Source organism: Cornus florida, unplaced genomic scaffold (genome assembly GCF_030987335.1).
Source record: "Cornus florida cultivar Cherokee Brave unplaced genomic scaffold, ASM3098733v1 CherokeeBrave_3.0.0_Hap2_Chr10, whole genome shotgun sequence".
Lineage (NCBI taxonomy): Eukaryota > Viridiplantae > Streptophyta > Magnoliopsida > Cornales > Cornaceae > Cornus > Cornus florida.
In genome coordinates, this window is record NW_026775580.1 from 67542974 (window position 1) to 67564152 (window position 21179).

At 36.9% G+C, this 21179-nt stretch overlaps 1 non-coding gene across 1 annotated transcript; it reads right to left on the bottom strand.

The window, feature by feature from the left end:
- Window positions 1-10495: 10495 nt before the first annotated feature.
- Window positions 10496-10602, bottom strand: LOC132280370 (small nucleolar RNA R71). Its single transcript, XR_009471564.1, has one exon. It is a non-coding gene; the product is annotated as a small nucleolar RNA R71 (small nucleolar RNA).
- Between the last annotated feature and the right edge of the window lie 10577 nt (window positions 10603-21179).

Below are 21179 nucleotides of genomic sequence, written 5' to 3' on the forward strand. Positions count from 1 at the left end.
ATGTGAGGCTTTAGTAATTCAACCCATCCATTTCTTACAAAGATTTTGCATTGGATGTAAATTTTCAAATATAACAATTAATATGGTCATATATAAAGATAAACGTGCTGATCAATGGTTAAATGTTATATTAGATTAGCATGTCTTGAATTGCGTGCACTTATTGTATGAGCATGATTGATTATAAATCAACCCATTAGATATGAAAAAATTTAACTAATTGTCAAATTGTTCAAAAATTTGATTTTTGTATGATTCTATAATGTAATGAATCAATAATTCTTTTGGAATCAAATTGCTAGAAAATTCAAATTTGTTCAAGCTTAAATACTGTACATACTTTACATGTTTTCTCTATAAAGTTTTTTCTAAAGGTACAAGTAACTTTTAGTTAAATACATGTCTGTATGGCTATGTAGCCACACCTTATGCCCAATGCTTTTATTGAGTAATTTATGATATTATTGAAGTATTGAGAATTTAAAAAAAATCTCGATTGATGTGCATGTTATTATTGTATTGTTCACTGTAATTTCTTTAGATGTATGAAGAGGTTTTTTTTTTTTTTTTTTTTTTTTTTTACTTGTATTAAAGTCATTTATATTGCAGTGAAATTAAATGTTCCATAATTTTGGGTTTGGCTTATGTGCACTAAATAAATAAATAAATATGAATATAAGTAAAATGGAACATCTGCAGTTTAGGTCTTTCCTTGGGGTTTAGGAAGACCGGTAAAGTGATCGTTTCAAAGGTGATATCCAAAGTGGGTGATGCCTGCCAAAAAGTGACATGCTCACAGAGGTTATTATTATTATTTTTATTATTTTTTTTAAAAAAATTTAAAATATTGGTCTTATTGAGGTCTCACAGTACACTTACCTACATGAAGACATTTGTTCTGCCAAAAGGTTATCAATGTCTTAGTGTGGGATAAGTGAGTAGAATATTTGAGAGTGCTTGAATTATAACTAAATAACTCTTTTACCAAAAGGTAATGGAAGTGTTTAATAATAATTCAAATATAATCAAATAAGTCTCTGTGCTATTTTATCGCAGGTTTGAGAGTAAAGTAAAATCTAAAATTCTGCCAAAAGGTGAATTTTAGATGATATTTTATTTGTTCCCGCAGGGTGGATGGTTTTGCATATAGTAAAATACCCTGAGAAATTCGGCTTAAAACCCTAAGTACGAATTAAACTAATAATCCCTAAAGCTATGACATATTATTTTATATGTTGTTTACGTGCTGTTATTCAGTATAACATTTATTCAGGTTACAGACGCTTCCGCAATTTAAAGATAGTTCATAGGGATTGAACCATTGAATGGTTAAAATTATATTACCTAGAAGACATGTTTTGATATTATATTGGGTTTCTTGGACTACGAGTCTATGTTTTATTAGGAAGAAGCCTATATGCCCAGTGCAAAGTCTTCTTAGGCAGAAAAGTTATTGCATTTTTAAGTGGACTAAAGGTATTACCTTGCCATTAGATTAATCTATGCTTTTATTAGTGATCATGGTGGTATTCTAGTTTTGATACTACCAAGGAGCTTCTTGATTTGATCAAGAATGAGTTAATGGGTATTAAGAAACAACTACAATACTATTATCTGACATGGATTATGTTAGTGAGATATGATGGCAATGGTTCAGTGAGGGAGTACATCTATAAGATGTGCAAGCTGGTTAATGATCAGAGGTAGTATGAAATCATATTTGATGATAAATTATTTGTCCACTTGGTAATCTATTCTCTACTTAGGTTTTTTCAACTTTTCAAGGTGAATTATAATTCACAAGAAGTTAAATGTGGCATTAATCAATTGTTAACACTTTATGTGATTGAAATGGAGCGACTCAAGGGTGATAAAACTGAGTCAGCTTATCTTGCCATGACAGTAAGAATAGTTTCAAGAAGAAACTAGGTGGTAAGAAAGTGTACAAGGCTAAACAGAATAAAGAAAGACAGAACAAGACATGAAAAGACATTGATCATAGAATGATAAATGTTGGTTTTGTAGAAAATAGAAGGATATAAAAGAAAAGGTTATTGTGGTGAAAAAGAAAAACAAAGTACGAAAGGAAATTGCCATGTTAATAGTTGCGTTGTTACAGCTTTGCACCAATTTACTACTTGCAACCTGAAATGATTTGGCTCGGCCCGAAGACGCGGCAATTCTTCCTAGAACTTTTTGCATAGAGCGTCATGAGTCTCATGGATCATTAATCTTGGCCAAAATGAAGGTCCCTGGTAACGGCGTGCTTTGATTCTTTAAGAACTCGTCAAAGCATCTCTTTTAACTCTCTTTGGGGACCCAACCTGAAAATAAACAAAAGCATGCAAATAAAGGTAGAATATGCAATATGATAAAATAATGGATGTAACTAATGCAAATAAAAGCGCTTGAATATACAATATTCGGCGCTTATCACACCCCCAAACTTACATTTTGCTAGTCCCTTGGAAAAACCAAAATAAAAAACTCAATGAAATGACAACAATGAGAATGCTACCACAAAAATATCAACCATGGCAAAATGAAATATATACAAAGCTCAAATATAACTCGAAACAAACAAAGGACTGGAGACGGGGTCATTAAGTAAACTGCCATGCATATATGAAGCATTGATATAAAAATTGGCTAAACACATTTCAACATACATGCATCAACATCCTAGTCTATATAAATAACTCAATTGTCATCTCTTGAATGGAAATCAACTCTATCTTCAGTGAAAGTAGATTGGATTCTCAACATGCGGCTTTTGCTTTCTTTTCCAATTCCAAGACACAAGTCTTCAAATCATTGGATTCCCTTTTAAATAAAGTCCCTGAGGCATGAATTTATTTACAAGACAACTTTTGCTGCTTGCTGACAATTTATTATAACTCAAAAATGATACATAAAATGGTTGTGCAATGCTGAAATCCTTTAAGCTTTCTAACCAACCCATGTAGCAAGCGTTAGGCCAACAACTCCCAAACCAGATGGCTTTAGGGTGTGAGTGTAGAGACACTCCTAGGGCTTAATAGCTCGAATTGGCAAGGCTACGAACTCCAACGAACCATGTTTATTACAATATATATATATATATATATATATATATATATATATATATATATTTTTGGAATGACCGTGCAATGTCTAAGTCTTTTAGGCTTTCTAACCAACCTATGTAGCAAGCGTTAGACCAACAACTCCCAAACCAGATGGCTTTAGGGTGTTGAGTGTAGAGACACTCCTAGGGCTTAATAACTCGAGTTGGAAAGGCTACAAACTTAAACTGGTCATTATTTTCTTTTTCATATATATATATATATATATATATATTTTAATTTTTAATTTTTTTTAATTTTTAATCATGCCAAAGGCAGCCATCTATTAGGTTCATCAATTCAGATTAACTAGGTCAAGATCAAGATTAATCAAGTTACATGCCTCACGGTTAAGTTTCCAATGTGCATCTGTGCATTGTGAAGCATAAAAGAGTGTAAAATCCAGCGAGAATCTAATTGAGACATTTATACAGACTAATTTGAATCCATATGATCATTTTAAATTCAAATTTTTCTTTATTTTCAAAAATTCACAATTGCTTCTATATACAAGGTATTAAACATATGCTTCATCTCCAACAAGTTTCAAATTATACTATCATTGCTTAGAAAAAATGTGGAACCAAAAATGCAATATTGCACCCCCAAACTTGAATTACACATTGTCCTCAATGTGGGACAACAACTAATAACGATGACCAAAAATGACAGAGAATAAGAGGAACAAAAATACCCAGTAGGAGGAAAGTGCATGGTGAGGTGAGGAAAACTCCCAAGCAAAATCTAACAAAGAGAGGCCCCCAAACTTGAAATGTGCCACCTGAAATGGGACACGAAGAAAAGGCAGAAACAACTACAAAAATATTAATGATCACTAAAACATGGAAGAAAAAATGCTGAACAGAAGATAACAGAAAAGCTAGAGAATTTGCATTCAAAATGAAGTGGACATGATTACAAAAAGAACTGAAAGTCAATCATGTTTAACTAGAGCAACTCGTGCATAACACAGTCCTAAAGTTTAAAAGTAAAACAAAAATAGAAAGGAGAAATATACACATGTGAAACAAAAAGATAAAGTCCAACACAGGCAACTAGCTACGGGGCCGGGGGAAAACGGGCGAAGATGGCATTGAGGAGAGATTGAATTTCACGCCGTTCCTCCTGCGCCACGCGACGGTCCTCCGCCGCAACACGTCGGTCGTTTGCAACAAGACGACGGTCTTCTTCTGCACGGTAGTAGTCCTCACGCACGGTCTGAGTGCAGTCTGCTAAAGAAATCTCAAAACAATCCATCTGCTCATGAATACCGGCAAGGCTAGCCCGGATGAAGGCCTGGTCCGGCGGAAGATCAACGGGAGGCTCGTCCCATTCAGCGTCCTCCGCCATGGGATCATCCTCAGAAAAAGAAGGAGATGGAGAACGGGGAAATGAAGGGGCAGCGAGTTGAGGGTGCCGAGAATGGCTAAGAACATTGGTCCACCGGCGGAGAGTAAAAGTCTGAATCTTTTTGCCTTTTGGTTCATGAGGAGGAACAATGAAACCTTTGTGCTTCAAGAGCTTGATGATGAAGAATGGCAATGGCAAAGGCCGATTTTTAGCACGTTGCTGCCGTGCATTGATACACTCGTCCCAAAACCGCATAAATGTGTCCTAAATGAGCTCCGAGATAGAGAACCATTTGCCTTGGTCCATGGCATACAAGGCTTGCAACATCAGGCCTTGGCGCTCGGTGCTATGCGCCAAGGGGTAAACATTATGCTTGAAAATGGAGTCAAGGAACCAAACTTGCTCCGGATGAGTGGATTTGAGTGTAAAGCTCCGGGGTCGATGAGGGTCATCCACGTTGCAAATGGTAGCAACAACCTGCTCCACAGTTAAAGTATCCGGCTCCTCATATAAAGGGAGATTCTCATGATTGACAATGTCATCGGGGCACTCCAAAGGACAGCCGGAGACCGCCACCATGTCAGCAAGAGTGAAGGAAAAAGGGACGCCATCAATAGATATGGTGAGAGAGACAGGCAGCTCTTCAGGGCAATTGAGATTTTGGTAAAAGAGGCGCACCACACGGGGGTAAGTGACCTTTGCAACAGGTTGGCAAATGTGCTGAAGGCGCCGGTTGACTAATTCTGCGGCAGCCCATGAAGTGGTGGGAAGAGTGTCAAAGACACCCGTGAGCAGAAATAGAAGCTCATAATTGAGCTTTTTGTTGAGCTAAGGGTCTTGGGGTTGCTCATGAGCAACAACGGGGACATCCGCAGAGGGTCTAGGACAACGAGAAGGGCCGGCACGAGACATTTGAAGAGGCGGACGTGGATGGGGAATTTCAGCGAGCACTTGGCGTGCACTATGAGAAAGAGAAGGTGAAAGTGAGAGTTATGGAAGATCAAACCCAAAAATTTTGTTAACAAAACACGCTCAAGATTAAAGTAACATCAACAATCCCACCCAACCTCCATAATTTGCATTCCCACACTCCTTAAGATGAAGGTCACGAAAATGAAATGAAAAGAAGAAGTTCACATACCTTGAGAGGAAGATGGGGAGAAGGATGGATGGAGTGAGGAAGGAGGATGGGGGAGATGGGTATTTATAGTGGTTGAATGCATGAATGGGGGAGTGGAAAGGTTAGGGAAGTTATAGAGGGGAGGAAGAGGTGGGAGGTCATGGGGGTGTAGTGGACGAAGTGGAGGAGTTGGAGAGGTGAGATGAACCGAAAGAAGATGCAGCGTCGAGATTTAAAAGGAGTGGGGGAGCTCGAGCGCTCGAAGTATGGACAGTGGGCATGGATGGGCTTTCGAGTGCTCGAAATGGTGTCTTCGAGCGCTCGAACTGAAGGCAGTAGGGAATGGGATGCTGCATAGATCTTTCGAGCACTCGAAGTGATGTCTTCGAGTGCTCGAACTTGAGGCAGTAGCCTTTTGAAAGAAGAATGAAAGCGTCAAGTGCTCGAAGCTTGGACTTCGAGTGCTCGAAATGTGACCAGTGAGCAAAAGCATGGGTGAAATGACTAAAATTGTAAATTTTGCAACATCTCTTTAATGTATAGATGGAATTTGGGAAAATTTTTCAAACTTTGCAACATTACTCCAATGCATGGATGGAATTTGGGGAACCATAATCCAACAATGCATTAAAAATGAGAGGTTACACACATGTGTAGTATTCCAAAAATTCGATGAAATTACTGGAAAGAGATGGAAACATCCGGGAATGAAAATTAGAGTTGAGATAGTCTAAGAAGCCTGTCGAAAATTGTGGAATACAACTGAGAAGATTTCTAGAAAAATTAAACTTTTGGCTTTTCTAAACCGTTTTCCAGAAAATTTCAAGGCACGAGCAATTTGAAAAGTAGAGAAGCCTGGAAATAGAAAGAATTGCTTCCCTTGATTTGCTAAATTTAAAGTCGATAGCTAGACGAAGCTAGAGCAGGCATTAATCCTCGTAAATTGGGTCCGTCAAGAGGACTTTCTCAATTTTTCGGGTTGGGACTATGCCGTCAGTGCAAGGCTTAAGCCTGGCCATTAACCTTGAAGAGGGATCCATTTGCAGGATCTTGGAGTTCGATTGCTCCATGAGAAAAGACAGTAGTGACGATGTATGGACCATCCCATCTTGACCGGAGTTTACCGGGAAAGAGTTTTAAGCGGGAATTGAAAAGCCAAACCTTTTGTCTCGGGGCGAAAGACTTGCTGACAATGTGTTTATCATGAAAAGCTTTAGTCTTTGCCTTATAAATTTTTGCACTTTCATATGCATCATTTCGGATTTCCTCAAGTTCATTTAGTTGCAAAGCACGATTAGAGCCGGCCTGTTTGAGATCAAAATTTAGCCTTTTTATGGCTCAAAAAGCACGGTTCTCTAATTCTTCCGGGAGATGACACGCTTTGCCAAAGACAAGTTGATATGGCGACATACCAATGGGTGTCTTGTAAGCCGTCCGGTAAGCCCAAAGTGCATCGTTTAGTCTTAGCGACCAATCTTTGCGGTTCGGTCGAACCGTTTTTTCCAAAATGTGCTTAATCTCCCGGTTAGAAACCTCTACTTGACCACTCGTTTGAGGATGGTAAGGTGTAGTAACCTTATGAATGACTGAATACTTAGAAAGGACGGATTTAAAATAACGATTTCTGAAATGTGATCCGCCATCGCTGATGATTGCTCGGGCGTACCAAAATGACTAAAGATATTAGATTGAATGAACTCGATCACGACTTTATGATCACTGCTTCTGGTAGCCACGACTTCCACCTATTTGGAAACATAATCCACCGCTACAAGGATGTACTCATAGCTATAAGAAGGTGGAAATGGTCCCATAAAGTCGATTCCCCACACATCAAAAATTTCAATTATTAAGATGGGAGTGAGGGGCATCATGTCTCTTCGGGACATGGATCCGAGCTTTTGGCATCTTTCACATGATTTACAGAAATTGTATGCATCTCGAAACAGGGAGGGCCAATAGAATCCGTTTTAAAGAACTTTGTGACCGGTCTTTGATAAGTGCTTAAATGTTGCACATTTCAGCACTTAAGCTAAGGTATTTCAGTCTTTGCATCTATCTTAATTTTATGTTTTAGTCCTAATTTATGTTTATGTGTATTTCAGGGGAATAAAGTTAAAATGAGCTAAGAACGATCCAATTAAGCCTTTTTAGAGTCAAGCAAAGATACTCAGAAAAAGCTCAGAAAATGGCAAAAAGGAGGTCGCAGCCCATTGCTCGTATAGTGTGTTTATTCTTCAAAAGCGGTCAATCTCAGACTTTTGATGATGTTCCCAAAGATGAAGAAGCAAACTAATGAGCTCGGGGCTAAAATGAAGCTAAATAGGGCTTAAAAGAAATTTTCAACTCTGGGGGGATCGATCCCCAGGGTGGGGGATCGATCCCCCAGGACTTAGCAACATTACAGTTTTTATTTAATTTTTGGGCTCATTTTGGGAACTGTTGGGCTTTAATGAGATTGTTACTTAAGGCCCAGTGAGCCATTAGATTAGGGTTAGTTTTAGTTTTTATTTAGGTAAAAGATTATTAGAGAAAGGAAAGAAAGTTTTATTTGATTATTATTTTTCTGTATCGTAGTATCGTATTTTCTCTCTGGAAAAACATGCGAAAAAAGAGAAAAAGTAAGAACAGGCTAGGGTTTGGAAGAAAAGTTCAGAGAAGATGAAGCAGATGATGGGGATTGTCCTGTCTTCGACTCCATCAACCATGAGTGGCTGATTCTTCTACTTAGGGTTGGATAAACCCTAAGCATGTAACCTATTCTCTCTCTCTTTTCATACTTTTTGGGGATTAATTTATGTAATTAGTGTATAGTCTTGAATATTATGAATTAAATTCTTCCAATTGATTATCTGTATTAATCTCATATTGTCTTATGTGTGGTTGATTGATAAACAAATTTTACACATGAATTCTTTGTTAATTGATTCTTGTGATGGCTATGCATGGTATTGCTTAGTTGTAATTGTGTTTCAAATTGATGAAAATGCTTCCATTTGATGGATGGTACTACATGTTTAGGTTAATTTGTTGTCTAATTAGTTTTAAATTCATGTTTAATTAGTTTAATTAATTTAATTGCAATTCAATTATTAGGTAAGTAGACCATCCATACTTATGTTTGAATTCCATACTTTTTGTCACAATTGCATTATCTTCTAGATTAATGTGTGTTAAATTTGTAACTTGGATTGATAAATCATGCTTTGAATGGGTGAATTGCACTACACTTAGTTTAATTGTCATTAGGTAGTTGATTCATACTTGAAATTGATGATTTACACTTTTCATTGCACTTGTTAGCCACATATAGATTACATAGTATTATTTCCCCAATTAGTTGAAAGTGAGTGAGTTAGGGAATGTGCTTAGTGGTGAATCCTACACCCTAAGTCTCTTTCTAATCTCTTAAACTCTATTTTTTTATTGCAATCATTTAGTTTAAAATTAGTTTTAATCACAAACAAAACCCTTTTGGCAATCATATAAGCATTAAAGTAGAATTCAATTCTAGAAAACCTATAATTGTTTAGATCTCTTGGGACGATCCCTGCTCACTTCATACTCTATAGTATAAGTGTTTAGTGATTTTATAAATTTTAAAATATGGTGCCCACTTGACATTATTTCTAAACCTAAAGTGTTGTGCATTATTTTGTGCACACGCTCGGTCGCACCATAGTTTTGGCGCCGTTGCCTGGGATCTAACGGTTTTGAAGAATTGAATTAAACATTAGTTCTTTGTTGATTGTCTACTTTTAAGTCATTTTAATTTTTAATTTTTTTTTATTATTTGATTTGTCAATTAGGTACTTGAAGCAAAGTGGAGCAAATGCTGGACTTAGAAGCAATAAAAAAAATTTGAAATTGCTTAAGGACCATCTGTAAGTTCTCTTTAATTTTAGTACTTTAATTGTATACCAATTTGCATGCTGTGGACAGCCCAAGTGGAGGCTTAAATTGAATTGTTTTATTTTTAAGTCCAAGCATACCTTCTTGTAGAAGGCATCGGCCCGTGTGGAGGCATTTATTTGTTTTAAGTGCATTGATATTATTGAGGAGTTTGGGAACATCGTATGTGGAGGTTGAAATTTTGAAATGTTGGTGTGTTAACTTGTTCTAGTGCATGCATGGTCGTAGATCACTTAATCATCCTCTTGCTCCTGTAAATCAAAATCTCGAAATTTTTCTTCGGCGTTTAAGAAGTTGTACTAGGGATAGTCATTTTAATCTTTCAAATTTTGATCTTCTATCACCTTTAATGGAAGATCCAATTGAAGATCCCATTGTAGATCTTGGTCATGTGGATCATAATGGTGTGCACCACCCACCACAAGTTCATATTGTGGATCCTCAAGGTGTGCATCCACCCTTGGGAATGCCACAACCAGTTAATCATGCGGTGCAACAACCTAATCTAGGGATGCCAAGGCCAAATGTTGTTCCCCCAATTGGTGAGCAACAACAACAATATGTTCAAATGGCATACCCTCAACAAGGTCAAATGGCATATCATCAACAAGGTCAAATGCCATATCCTCCTCTCAATCCTCTCAATCCTCCAATGGTCCTTAGGGATCGTTACACTCCAAATCAATATAATGCACCCACTTGCATTCAATTGCCAAATTTCCGTGCTCATCATTATGAGATTAAGGCTTCCACCATTAACATGTGCCCCCTTTTCTATGGGTTGAGCAATGAAGAACCTTATAAACATTTAGATGAGTTTTTAGAAGTCTGCTCCACCGTGAAAATCACGGATGTTCCGGAAGAAGTCCTAAAAATGAAGCTTTTCCCTTTCACTCTTCGGGATAAAGCTAAATATTGGTTCAATAACTTGCGGCCGAATACAATCACCTCTTGGGCACAATTGCAACAAGAGTTCTTAAAAAAGTATTACCTCGCAAGTCGAACTGATGCCATGAGAACTTCCATTCGTGAATTTAAACAACAAGAAGGAGAACCCCTTCATGAAGCATGGGAACGTTTGAATGACTTGCTACGGAAGTGTCCACATCATGACATTCCTAAGTGGCAATTAGTTCAATGTTTCTTTTCAAGTTTATCCGATGCCAATAAGGGCATTGTTGATGCTTCTTGTGGCGGAAGCTACATTGAAAGAAATGAAGATGAAATTTGGCAACTTTTCGAAAAAATGAGTGAAAACTCAATGCATAGATCTTCATCTTCTAGGGGTAGTCACCTAGCACATATGGGAGGAAAGAAAGCTAAAAATCAAATAGACTCTTCCATGGAAATTGCCGCTGAGGTAAAAAATCTTACTCAAAGGTTTGATACATTCCTTTTGAATCAAGGTCCGGCAACTCAATCATATCCTCACCATTCCAATGAAATGTGCATGACTTGTTCTAGTTACACTCACCATACTTCAAATTGCCCTCTTGGACAAATTATACCAAGTGAGTCTCAAGAACAAGCAAATGCTGCTTTCATTCATCAAGGGAACAACCCTTATTCCAATACTTACAATCCGGGGTGGAAAAATCATCCAAACTTTGCATGGAGAAATCAAGGAGATGGTGCAAACCCTCCTCAAACTCAAGGTTACCAATCAAAGTATGTTCCCCCACATCTCCAAAATCAAAATCAGAATTCTCAAGGTTACCGTCCTTCATTTTATCCTCAAAATGTGAATCAATATTCTCATCCACAAGCATCAAATCCTCAGTCCTACTCTCATCCTCAAGCATCAAATTCTCAATCTTACTCTAATCCAAATCAAGCGCTTCCTAAAAGTTCAGCTTTTGAGGACAAAGTCTTGCAGGATTTAGGTAATCTTCAAAAAGATAATCAACTGTTTCATTCTCACTCTCAATCAATTGCAAAGCTTGAAGCTCAAATTGGGCAATTAGCTAATTCTTTAAATGTGAGAGAGAAAGGTAAGTTGCCTAGTCAAACTGAGACCAATCCTAAAGGGCAATTTATGGCGCAAGCAAGTCCTTCATCAGAATTTTTTGAAAATGAGCAAGTTCAAGCAATTACTACCTTGAGGAGTGGTAGGAAAGTGGATAATAAGGTAGAGGTACCTAAGGAGGATAATGAATTGGCACAACCAAGTGGTTGCATCCATCCCATTCCAAATTCTATTCCAATTTCCTTGGATGCTAGTGGTTCCAAAAAGGACATTCCATTATCTTCATCATCATCTCCCCAATTAGAGAAGCCTTATGAGCCAAAAGCTCCATTTCCTCAAGTTTTGAGAGAGACTTCATCATTTGGGAGACAAGAAGGAAAAATTCATGATATGATGGAAGTGTTTAAACAAGTGAAAATCAATCTTCCTCTTCTAGATTCAATTAAGCAAATTCCACCATATGCAAAGTTCTTCAAGGACTTGTGTACACAAAAGAGGAAGAGCAAGGGAAGGGACCTTAAGAAAGTGCTTTTAACAGAACAAGTGAGTTCCATCATTCTTTCTAACACTCCTCCTAAGTTCAAGGATCCGGGTGCTCCGACTATTTCTTGTGTTATTGGAAACCAAGAGGTTCGTAGAGCTCTCCTTGATTTAGGTGCAAGTACAATCTCATTCCATACTCTGTTTACTTGCAATTAGGATTAGGGGACTTGAAGCCAACATCGGTAGTCATCCAACTAGCCGATAGATTAATTAAAAAACCAAGGGGAATTGTTGAGGACATTCTAATTAAGGTTGATAAATTTTATTTCCCGGTTGATTTTGTGGTACTAGATACTGAGTCAGTCCCTAATCTCACCAATCACATTCCAGTCATCCTAGGAAGGCCATTCCTTGCCACTGCCAATGCCACCATTAATTGTAGATCCGGCATTATGGACATCTCTTTTGGCAACATGATGGTTAAGCTTAATGTATTCAATGCAAGTCAACATCCCACAGATGAAGACGAGTGTTTCCTAGTAGATGTCTTGGATGAAACCATAGAGGAGACTCTTCCCTCTATTTTATCTAAGGACCCTCTTGAGGCGTGCCTTTGCGAAATGTTTGAAAGTTGTGGTTTTGACACAGAAGGATCCATAAGTGAGGTGAATGCTTTAATGGACTCTGTGGCCACTTTGGATTACCCACCTTGGAAAAGCAAGAAAGAACCTCTTCCTTCACTCTCTAGTACTCCACCAGTTCCATCTCTCATCTCTCCTCCTATTCTTGAGCTTAAGCCCCTTCCATCAAATCTGAAATACGTCTTCTTAGGCCCAAAAGAGACTCTTCCGGTCATCATTGCTTCCAATCTTGAAAATGACCAAGAGAATGATCTTTTGGAAGTGCTTAAAGCTAACAAAGAAGCCATTGGATGGAGTGTGGCTGACTTAAAAGGCATTAACCCTTCTATTTGTATGCATCGCATACACATGGAAGAGGATGAAAAGCCATTTAGGGATGCTCAAAGGAGATTGAACCCAAATATGAAGGAAGTGGTCATGAAGGAGGTTGTGAAACTTCTAGATGCGGGAATCATTTATCCTATCTCTGATTCCAAGTGGGTTAGTCCAACTTTAGTGGTTCCTAAAAAGTCGGGAATCACAGTTGTTGAAAATGCTAAGGGTGATCTTATTTCGAAACGCATCGCCACTTCATGGCGTGTTTGTATAGATTACCGAAAGCTGAATTCTGCCACTAGGAAGGACCATTTTCCATTGCCTTTCATTGACCAAATCTTGGAAAGATTGGCTGGGCAACAATACTATTGCTTCCTAGATGGTTACTCGGGGTACAATCAAGTGGCCTTAGATCCATTGGATCAAGAAAAGACCACATTCACATGTCCTTTCGGTACATTTGCTTATCGACGGATGCCTTTCGGATTGTGCAATGCTCCTGCCACTTTCCAAAGGTGTATGATGTCAATTTTTTCGGACATGGTGGAGAAGTATTTAGAAGTCTTCATGGATGACTTCTCGGTTTTTGGGTCCTCATTTGATTCGTGTCTCTAAAATCTCAAAAAAGTGCTTCAAAGATGTCGTGAGACTAATCTTGTGTTAAATTGGGAAAAGAGCCATTTCATGGTTCAAGAAGGAATCGTGCTTGGACATGTCGTCTCTAAAAGAGGAATAGAAGTAGATAGAGCGAAAGTTGAGCTAATTTCTGAATTGTCTGCACCTACTACGGTGAGAGAAATCCGCTCCTTTCTAGGACATGCCGGTTTTTATCGCCGATTCATTAAAGACTTTAGCAAAATTGCTAGACCCTTGTGTAACCTTCTTGCCAAGGAGACTCCATTTGTCTTTGATGAAGCATGCTTAAATGCTTTTCATCAACTTCGCACTCTTCTATCATCCGCTCCTATCATGCAACCTCCAAATTGGTCCTTACCATTTGAGATTATGTGTGATGCTTCCGACTTCGCAATGGGTGCTGTTTTGGGGCAAAGGGTAGGTAAACTACCATATGCTATATACTATGCGAGTAAGACTTTCTCAGGTGCCCAATTGAACTATTCTACCACCGAGAAAGAGTTACTTGCCGTAGTATATGCCCTTGATAAATTTCGGTCATATCTCTTAGGATCCAAGGAAACCACTCTTAGGCATCTTTTAATGAAAAAGGAAACCAAACCTCACTTGATAAGATGGATTCTACTTCTTCAAGAATTTGACTTTGAAATCAAGGATAAAAAGGGCTCCGACAATGTCGTTGCCGATCATCTGTCTAGATTAATGGTTGAATCTTCTCCAAATCTTGAAATTCATGAATCATTTCCGGATGAACAACTCTTTCAAATCTCAAATGGGACGTTGCCTTGGTTCGCTGACATTGTTAACTATCTTGCAACCAGCAAACTTCCCATTAATTGGTCAAAACAAGAAAAGGACCGATTCTTTGCTAACATCCGGAAATACTATTGGGAAGATCCCATTCTGTTTCGTTATTGCCTGGATCAAATCATCAGGAGATGTGTGCCGGAAAGTGAAGTTCTGAGCGTCCTTGCGTTTTGTCACACACTTGCTTGTGGTGGGCATTTTAGTGGAAAAAAGACCGCCTTGAAGGTTCTTCAAAGTGGGCTCTTCTAGACCACTATCCACCGAGATGCCTATAACTTTTGTAAGGTGTGTGTTCGGTGTCAAAAGTTGGGATCAATGTCAAAGAGAGACATGATGCCCTTAACTTCAATCTTTGTAGTTGAAATCTTCGATGTATGGGGCATAGACTTTATGGGACCATTCCCAATGTCTTATGGCTTTCAATACATCCTCGTTGCCGTTGATTATGTTTCAAAGTGGGTTGAGGCTTGTGCTACCAAAACGAATGACCACTCCGTGGTAATTGCATTCGTTAAATCAAATATCTTCGCTTGTTTTGGTATGCCAAGGGCTATGATAAGTGATGGAGGAAAACATTTCTGTAATCAATTCTTGAAGCAACTTTTCTTGAAATACTCCGTCACACATAAAGTGGCCACTCCCTACCATCCCCAAACAAGTGGGCAAGTCGAGGTGTCAAATAGGGAAATCAAGCATATTCTTGAGAAAACTGTCAATCCGACCCGAAAAGATTGGTCAAGAAAATTGAACGATGCGTTGTGGGCTTACCGGACAGCTTACAAAACTCCAATAGGCATGTCTCCATATAAACTTGTTTATGGGAAGCCTTGTCATCTTCCGGTTGAAATAGAACACAAAGCACTTTGGGCAATAAAAAGGCTCAACTTTGATCTTGATAAGGCTGGAAAGGACCGTTTACTCCAACTCAATGAGCTAGAGGAATTGAGAAATGATGCCTATGATAGTTCAAAAATTTACAAGGCAAGGACAAAAGCATTTCATGATAAACATATTGTGAAAAAGTCCTTTGAAGCCGGTCAAAAGGCTTGGTTATTTAACTCTAGGCTCAAATTTTTCCGTGGAAAGCTTCGAACCAAATGGGAAGGCCCTTATCAAATTATCTCCGTCTCACCTCATGGGGCTGTTGAACTTAAAATCTAAAAGATGAAGGGACCTTCAAAGTTAATGGTCAAAGGCTTAAACCATACATTGATGGACGAAATTTTCAAAGAAATGTGGAGTCTGCCCTCTTGGTAGATTCCATTTACTTTGAAGATTGAGAACATCTCACGTCTTTCTAGCGACGTTAAACACTAGTTGTATCGAGTTTCTCCTTCGTTGCATTTTAATGTCCATTTTATTATTATTTTATTTTTATTTTTCCTTTTGTACATTTATGCATTTTTAAATTTAAAAAAAAAAAATTGTAAATGAGTAATGTAGGTTGGTGTTTGATTTTATTTCTATTTTATTTTTATTATTTTTGTATATATTTCATATTAGTTTTGATTTATTCAAAAACATAAAAAAAAAAAAAAAAATTAAAAAGAAAGTATTAATTAGTATAGGTTGATAAGTGATTTTATTTCAATTTTATTTATTATTATTTTTATTTTATTTTTTTATCTATTTTTTACTTTAGTGTATATATTCTTTTTAGTTTTGTTTTATTTTATTTTATTTTATTTTTTTTGTTTATTTTATTTATTTATTATTATTATTATTATTATTATTATTATTATTTTAAAAAAAAAAAAAATTGAAAAATTAAAAAAAAAAGAAAAAACAAAGATCGATCCCCAAAATGGGTAGGAGATCGATCCCATTTTCTTGGCAGAGAGCAACAAAAAAATAGGCCAAGTGGATTGATCCCCCGTCCAAAGGGATCGATCCCATTTTACTTGTGTTTCTCCCTTCTCATTAAACAGTGAAGGGGACATTTTTTTGCCTAAAATTGTCGATCCCCCGTCAAAGCAGATCGATCGGCCCTTAGCTTTGTTGTGCCCTACCTTCAATCTCCAAAATACATTCCTCTCTGTTCTCCCAGTTTCGAGTCGTCACTCTAAATTTCCTCCTGGCGTTCACGGTGTACAGGAACCCACAATCTTCCGCTGATCTCTTCTCCTCTTCCACGGTGTCGCGGCTGTTAAAAACGGCACCATGGTTCTGAGTTCTTCTCCGCCGCCGGTTTGAGACTCGTCCTTTATTCTCTAGTAATCGCGGCTGGTCTTTTCGGCGAGCGTCTGGGTCGTCTTTTTGAAAAAAAAAATTAAAAAAATAAAAAATAAAAAAAAACAGCAGCGGCGTTGCATCTGCTTTCTTTCCGGCGTCGCATCTGTTCATCTTCCAGCGCCATTTCCTGGTTCTTGTTTAATTCTTCGGCGTCGCGGCTGTCCGTTTTCTCCCGGCCGTGCTTGAATCAGTCCGATTCCGGATTGGTCCTCTCCGGCGAGCTTGTGACTCGTCGTTTTCCCCAGCGATTCCAGCGGCTGGTTCATCAAACGGCGTCGCGGATGGGTTCGTCGTCGATTACAGCTTCGCAGTTCTCTGTCGTCGCTGCTGGGTCTCGCCGGCGATTCTTGGACTGGGTTTACCCAGTTCTGCCGGTTGTCTTCTCCGGCGAGCTTGTGATGTTAAAAAATAAAAAATAAAAAAAAGGAAGGAAAAAATTAAATAAATAAATAAAAAAAAAGAAAGAAAAATGGACTTGATGATAAAAAAAAAAAAAAGAAAAAATTTTTGGGGAAGTTTGCTTGTTGAATTTTGTTGATTGATTTGCAGATTTTACAGTTTAAAAAAAAAAAAAAATGAAAAAAAAAGGAACCAATTCAATAGATTTTGCAATAAGATTTTTATTTATTTATTTATTTCTTTTAAAATAAATAACAAAATAAAAATTAAAAAATAAATTTATTCAAAGTAACATTCTGTCTTGTTAGAGACGTTAAACTTAGCCCATTTTTCTTATTTTATTTTGTTGGTTGTATATACATGTTTTTTTCCTTTGTAAAAAAATAAATAAATAAATAAATAAATAAAATTTTTTTGAATTGATTTATTTTAGTATATATTTATTTCTTTTTAGTTTAGTATATATTTTTTCTTTTTAGTTTAGAATATTTTTCTTTGTTTTAAAAAAAAAAAAAAAGAAAAGAAAAGAAAAAAAACACTGGGAGATCAATCCCATTCTTGAAATTAAAAAAATATATATATCACAAAAATTTCAAAAATATGTGTCCCCGTTATGCCCTTCTGCTTAGTTATGCATGTTTTCATCTTTTACAAAGGGCTTGATATCATATCTCTTTACATCTTATTCTATATTGTTTTGGAATGTATGCTTTACTTATCCCATTTGATATTTGATGTGAGTTGCTAGTGTGGCTTTTCTAGTAGGTTTTTGCATCCAAATTTGGGAGAGACCTCTTTCGTCATGGATCATTGCCGGGCGTCATTAACTTTTACCATCACGGTATACTCTTTTCATTTCTTTCATTGTTCTCATTGCACATTGAGGACAATGTGCAGTTTAAGTTTGGGGGTAAAGTAGCCTTGTTACATTCTACTTTAAGTTGAGCTTTAAATGCATGATTGAGATTTGAGATATATTTGGCAATGATTTTGAACTTTTGAAGTATAGTTCCTTTGAAAAGCAAGTTATTAGGGTCTAATACTTCTTGTATGCTCTAGGATGCCATTTAGGGGTAAATTTTTAATTTTTGATATCATGTTTGCTCTTATGGTACACATCATCTTGTTGGTTGAAAATGCATTGAGAGTTGATTTTAGAATTCTACACTTGCACTTGCGCACACTAGCATTCAATTTGTGGGGTACATGCTTAGTTGATTATTGTCTTGGTTTATCCCAATTGAGCTAGTATGCTTTGACAGCTTTCATTCTTGATAAAATGACCTTGAAAAAAAAAAAATAATAATAAAAAAAATAAATAAATAAAAGCACTCACCAAAAGTGAGGAATAAAAAAAAAAAAAAAAAAAAAAACTGCATTCTTTCAACATGTCAACTGATTAAAAAGGAAGACAAGGGAAAAATGTAAGATATATGATTAGTTTGAGTTCGTAGCCTAGCCATTCCGAGTTATTACGCCCTTAGGAGTGTCTTTACACTTAACGCCCTAAGACCATCTGGTTTGGGAGTCGTTGGCTCAATGCTTGTTACATGGGGTGATTAGAGAGCTTAAGGAACTTGGACATTGCACATGGTCATACATAAAAAAAAAAAAAAAAATGAAATCAATAAAAAAAAAAAAAGAATGTTTGATTAAATAACAAGGTTCATTCAATGTCTTGATGTCTGGTACTATATCTGCATGCTAGTTTAAGGGTAAGGCTATGCCATTACTTTGATTTGCTAAGATAGCAACACATTTTGATGCCGGTTCACTTAAAAGGATGATAGAATTGATTCAATTTGCATGATTAATTGATTGATGTGTGGAGGACCGTTTTTGCTTACATGATGTTGAAACGTTGATAATAGCTTAGAAATGGCAGAAATTTGCATACTTGAGGTAGTCTACTTTCAACACTTGTTTAATATGTGTCGTTACTTCTCAAGTAAGAAAGAGCTGTTGATGTTTGTGGGTACCATTTCTGTAAACCGTCACGAGACTTCACTCGTCCACTAGGGGTAACCTAGGGGTTTAAAAGGCTTGTTGCATATGCTAAATGCAACCGTGATCCCTACGAAAGTGGTGTTATCTTTATTTGCTTTATTAGTTCATAATTGTATATATGTTTGTTTCATTTCCATGCTGTAGTTTATTGCTAGGGACTAGCAATATCTAAGTTTGGGGGCGTGATAAGTGCTTAAATGTTGCACATTTCAGCACTTAAGCTAAGGTATTTCAGTCTTTGCATCTATCTTAATTTTATGTTTTAGTCCTAATTTATGTTTATGTGTATTTCAGGGCAATAAAGTTAAAATGAGCTAAGAACGATCCAATTAAGCCTTTTTAGAGTCAAGCAAAGATATTCAGAAAAAGCTTAGAAAATGGCAAAAAGGAGGTCGCAACCCATTGCTCGTATAGTGTGTTTATTCTTCAAAAGCGGTCAATCTCAGGCTTTTGATGATGTTCCCAAAGATGAAGAAGCAAACTAATGAGCTCGGGGCTAAAATGAAGCTAAATAGGGCTTAAAGGAAATTTTCAACTCTGGGGGGATCGATCCCCAGGGTGGGGGATCGATCCCCCAGGACTTAGCAACATTATAGTTTTTATTTAATTTTTGGGCTCATTTTGGGAACTGTTGGGCTTTAATGAGATTGTTACTTAAGGCCCAGTGAGCCATTAGATTAGGGTTAGTTTTAGTTTTTATTTAGGTAAAAGATTATTAGAGAAAGGAAAGAAAGTTTTATTTGATTATTATTTTTCTGTATCGTAGTATCGTATTTTCTCTCTGGAAAAACACGCGAAAAAAGAGAAAAAGCAAGAACAGGCTAGGGTTTGGAAGAAAAGTTCAGAGAAGATGAAGCAGATGATGGGGATTGTCCTGTCTTCGACTCCATCAACCATGAGTGGCTGATTCTTCTACTTAGGGTTGGATAAACCCTAAGCATGTAACCTATTTTCTCTCTCTTTTCATACTTTTTGGGGATTAATTTATGTAATTAGTGTATAGTCTTGAATATTATGAATTAAATTCTTCCAATTGATTATCTGTATTAATCTCATATTGTCTTATGTGTGGTTGATTGATAAACAAATTTTACACATGAATTCTTTGTTAATTGATTCTTGTGATGGCTATGCATGGTATTGCTTAGTTGTAATTGTGTTTCAAATTGATGAAAATGCTTCCATTTGATGGATGGTACTACATGTTTAGGTTAATTTGTTGTCTAATTAGTTTTAAATTCATGTTTAATTAGTTTAATTAATTTAATTGCAATTCAATTATTAGGTAAGTAGACCATCCATACTTATGTTTGAATTCCATACTTTTTGTCACAATTGCATTATCTTCTAGATTAATGTGTGTTAAATTTGTAACTTGGATTGATAAATCATGCTTTGAATGGGTGAATTGCACTACACTTAGTTTAATTGTCATTAGGTAGTTGATTCATACTTGAAATTGATGGTTTACACTTTTCATTGCACTTGTTAGCCACATATAGATTACATAGTATTATTTCCCCAATTAGTTGAAAGTGAGTGAGTTAGGGAATGTGCTTAGTGGTGAATCCTACACCCTAAGTCTCTTTCTAATCTCTTAAACTCTATTTCTTTATTGCAATCATTTAGTTTAAAATTAGTTTTAATCACAAACAAAACCCTTTTGGCAATCACATAAGCATTAAAGTAGAATTCAATTCTGGAAAACCTATAATTGTTTAGATCTCTTGGGACGATCCCTGCTCACTTCATACTCCATAGTATAAGTGTTTAGTGGTTTTATAAATTTTAAAATATGGTGCCCACTTGACATTATTTCTAAACCTAAAGTGTTGTGCATTATTTTGTGCACACGCTCGGTCGCACCAGTCTTTTTGGCACTGAAATAGCCTCCACAAGCAAGAGTCTGATAGAAATTGAGGATGTTTATGGTCTCAGTTTCAGGAATGCATCGCTAGATGATTTGGTCCGGGCAATACTTGAATAATTCCGGATCTTCCCAAAAGAAATGCTTGACTTGGGAGAAGAACCGGTCCTTCTCTTGTTTAGACCAATGAGTTGGAATTTTACCTACCGCAAGGTAGTTGACAATATCCGTAAACCATGGAAGGTTTGGATGAGAAATCTGGAAGAGTTGCTCATCTGGAAAGGAATCACGGACGGCGGCGAAATCTGAAGATTTTTCAATGAGTAAGCGAGAGAGATGA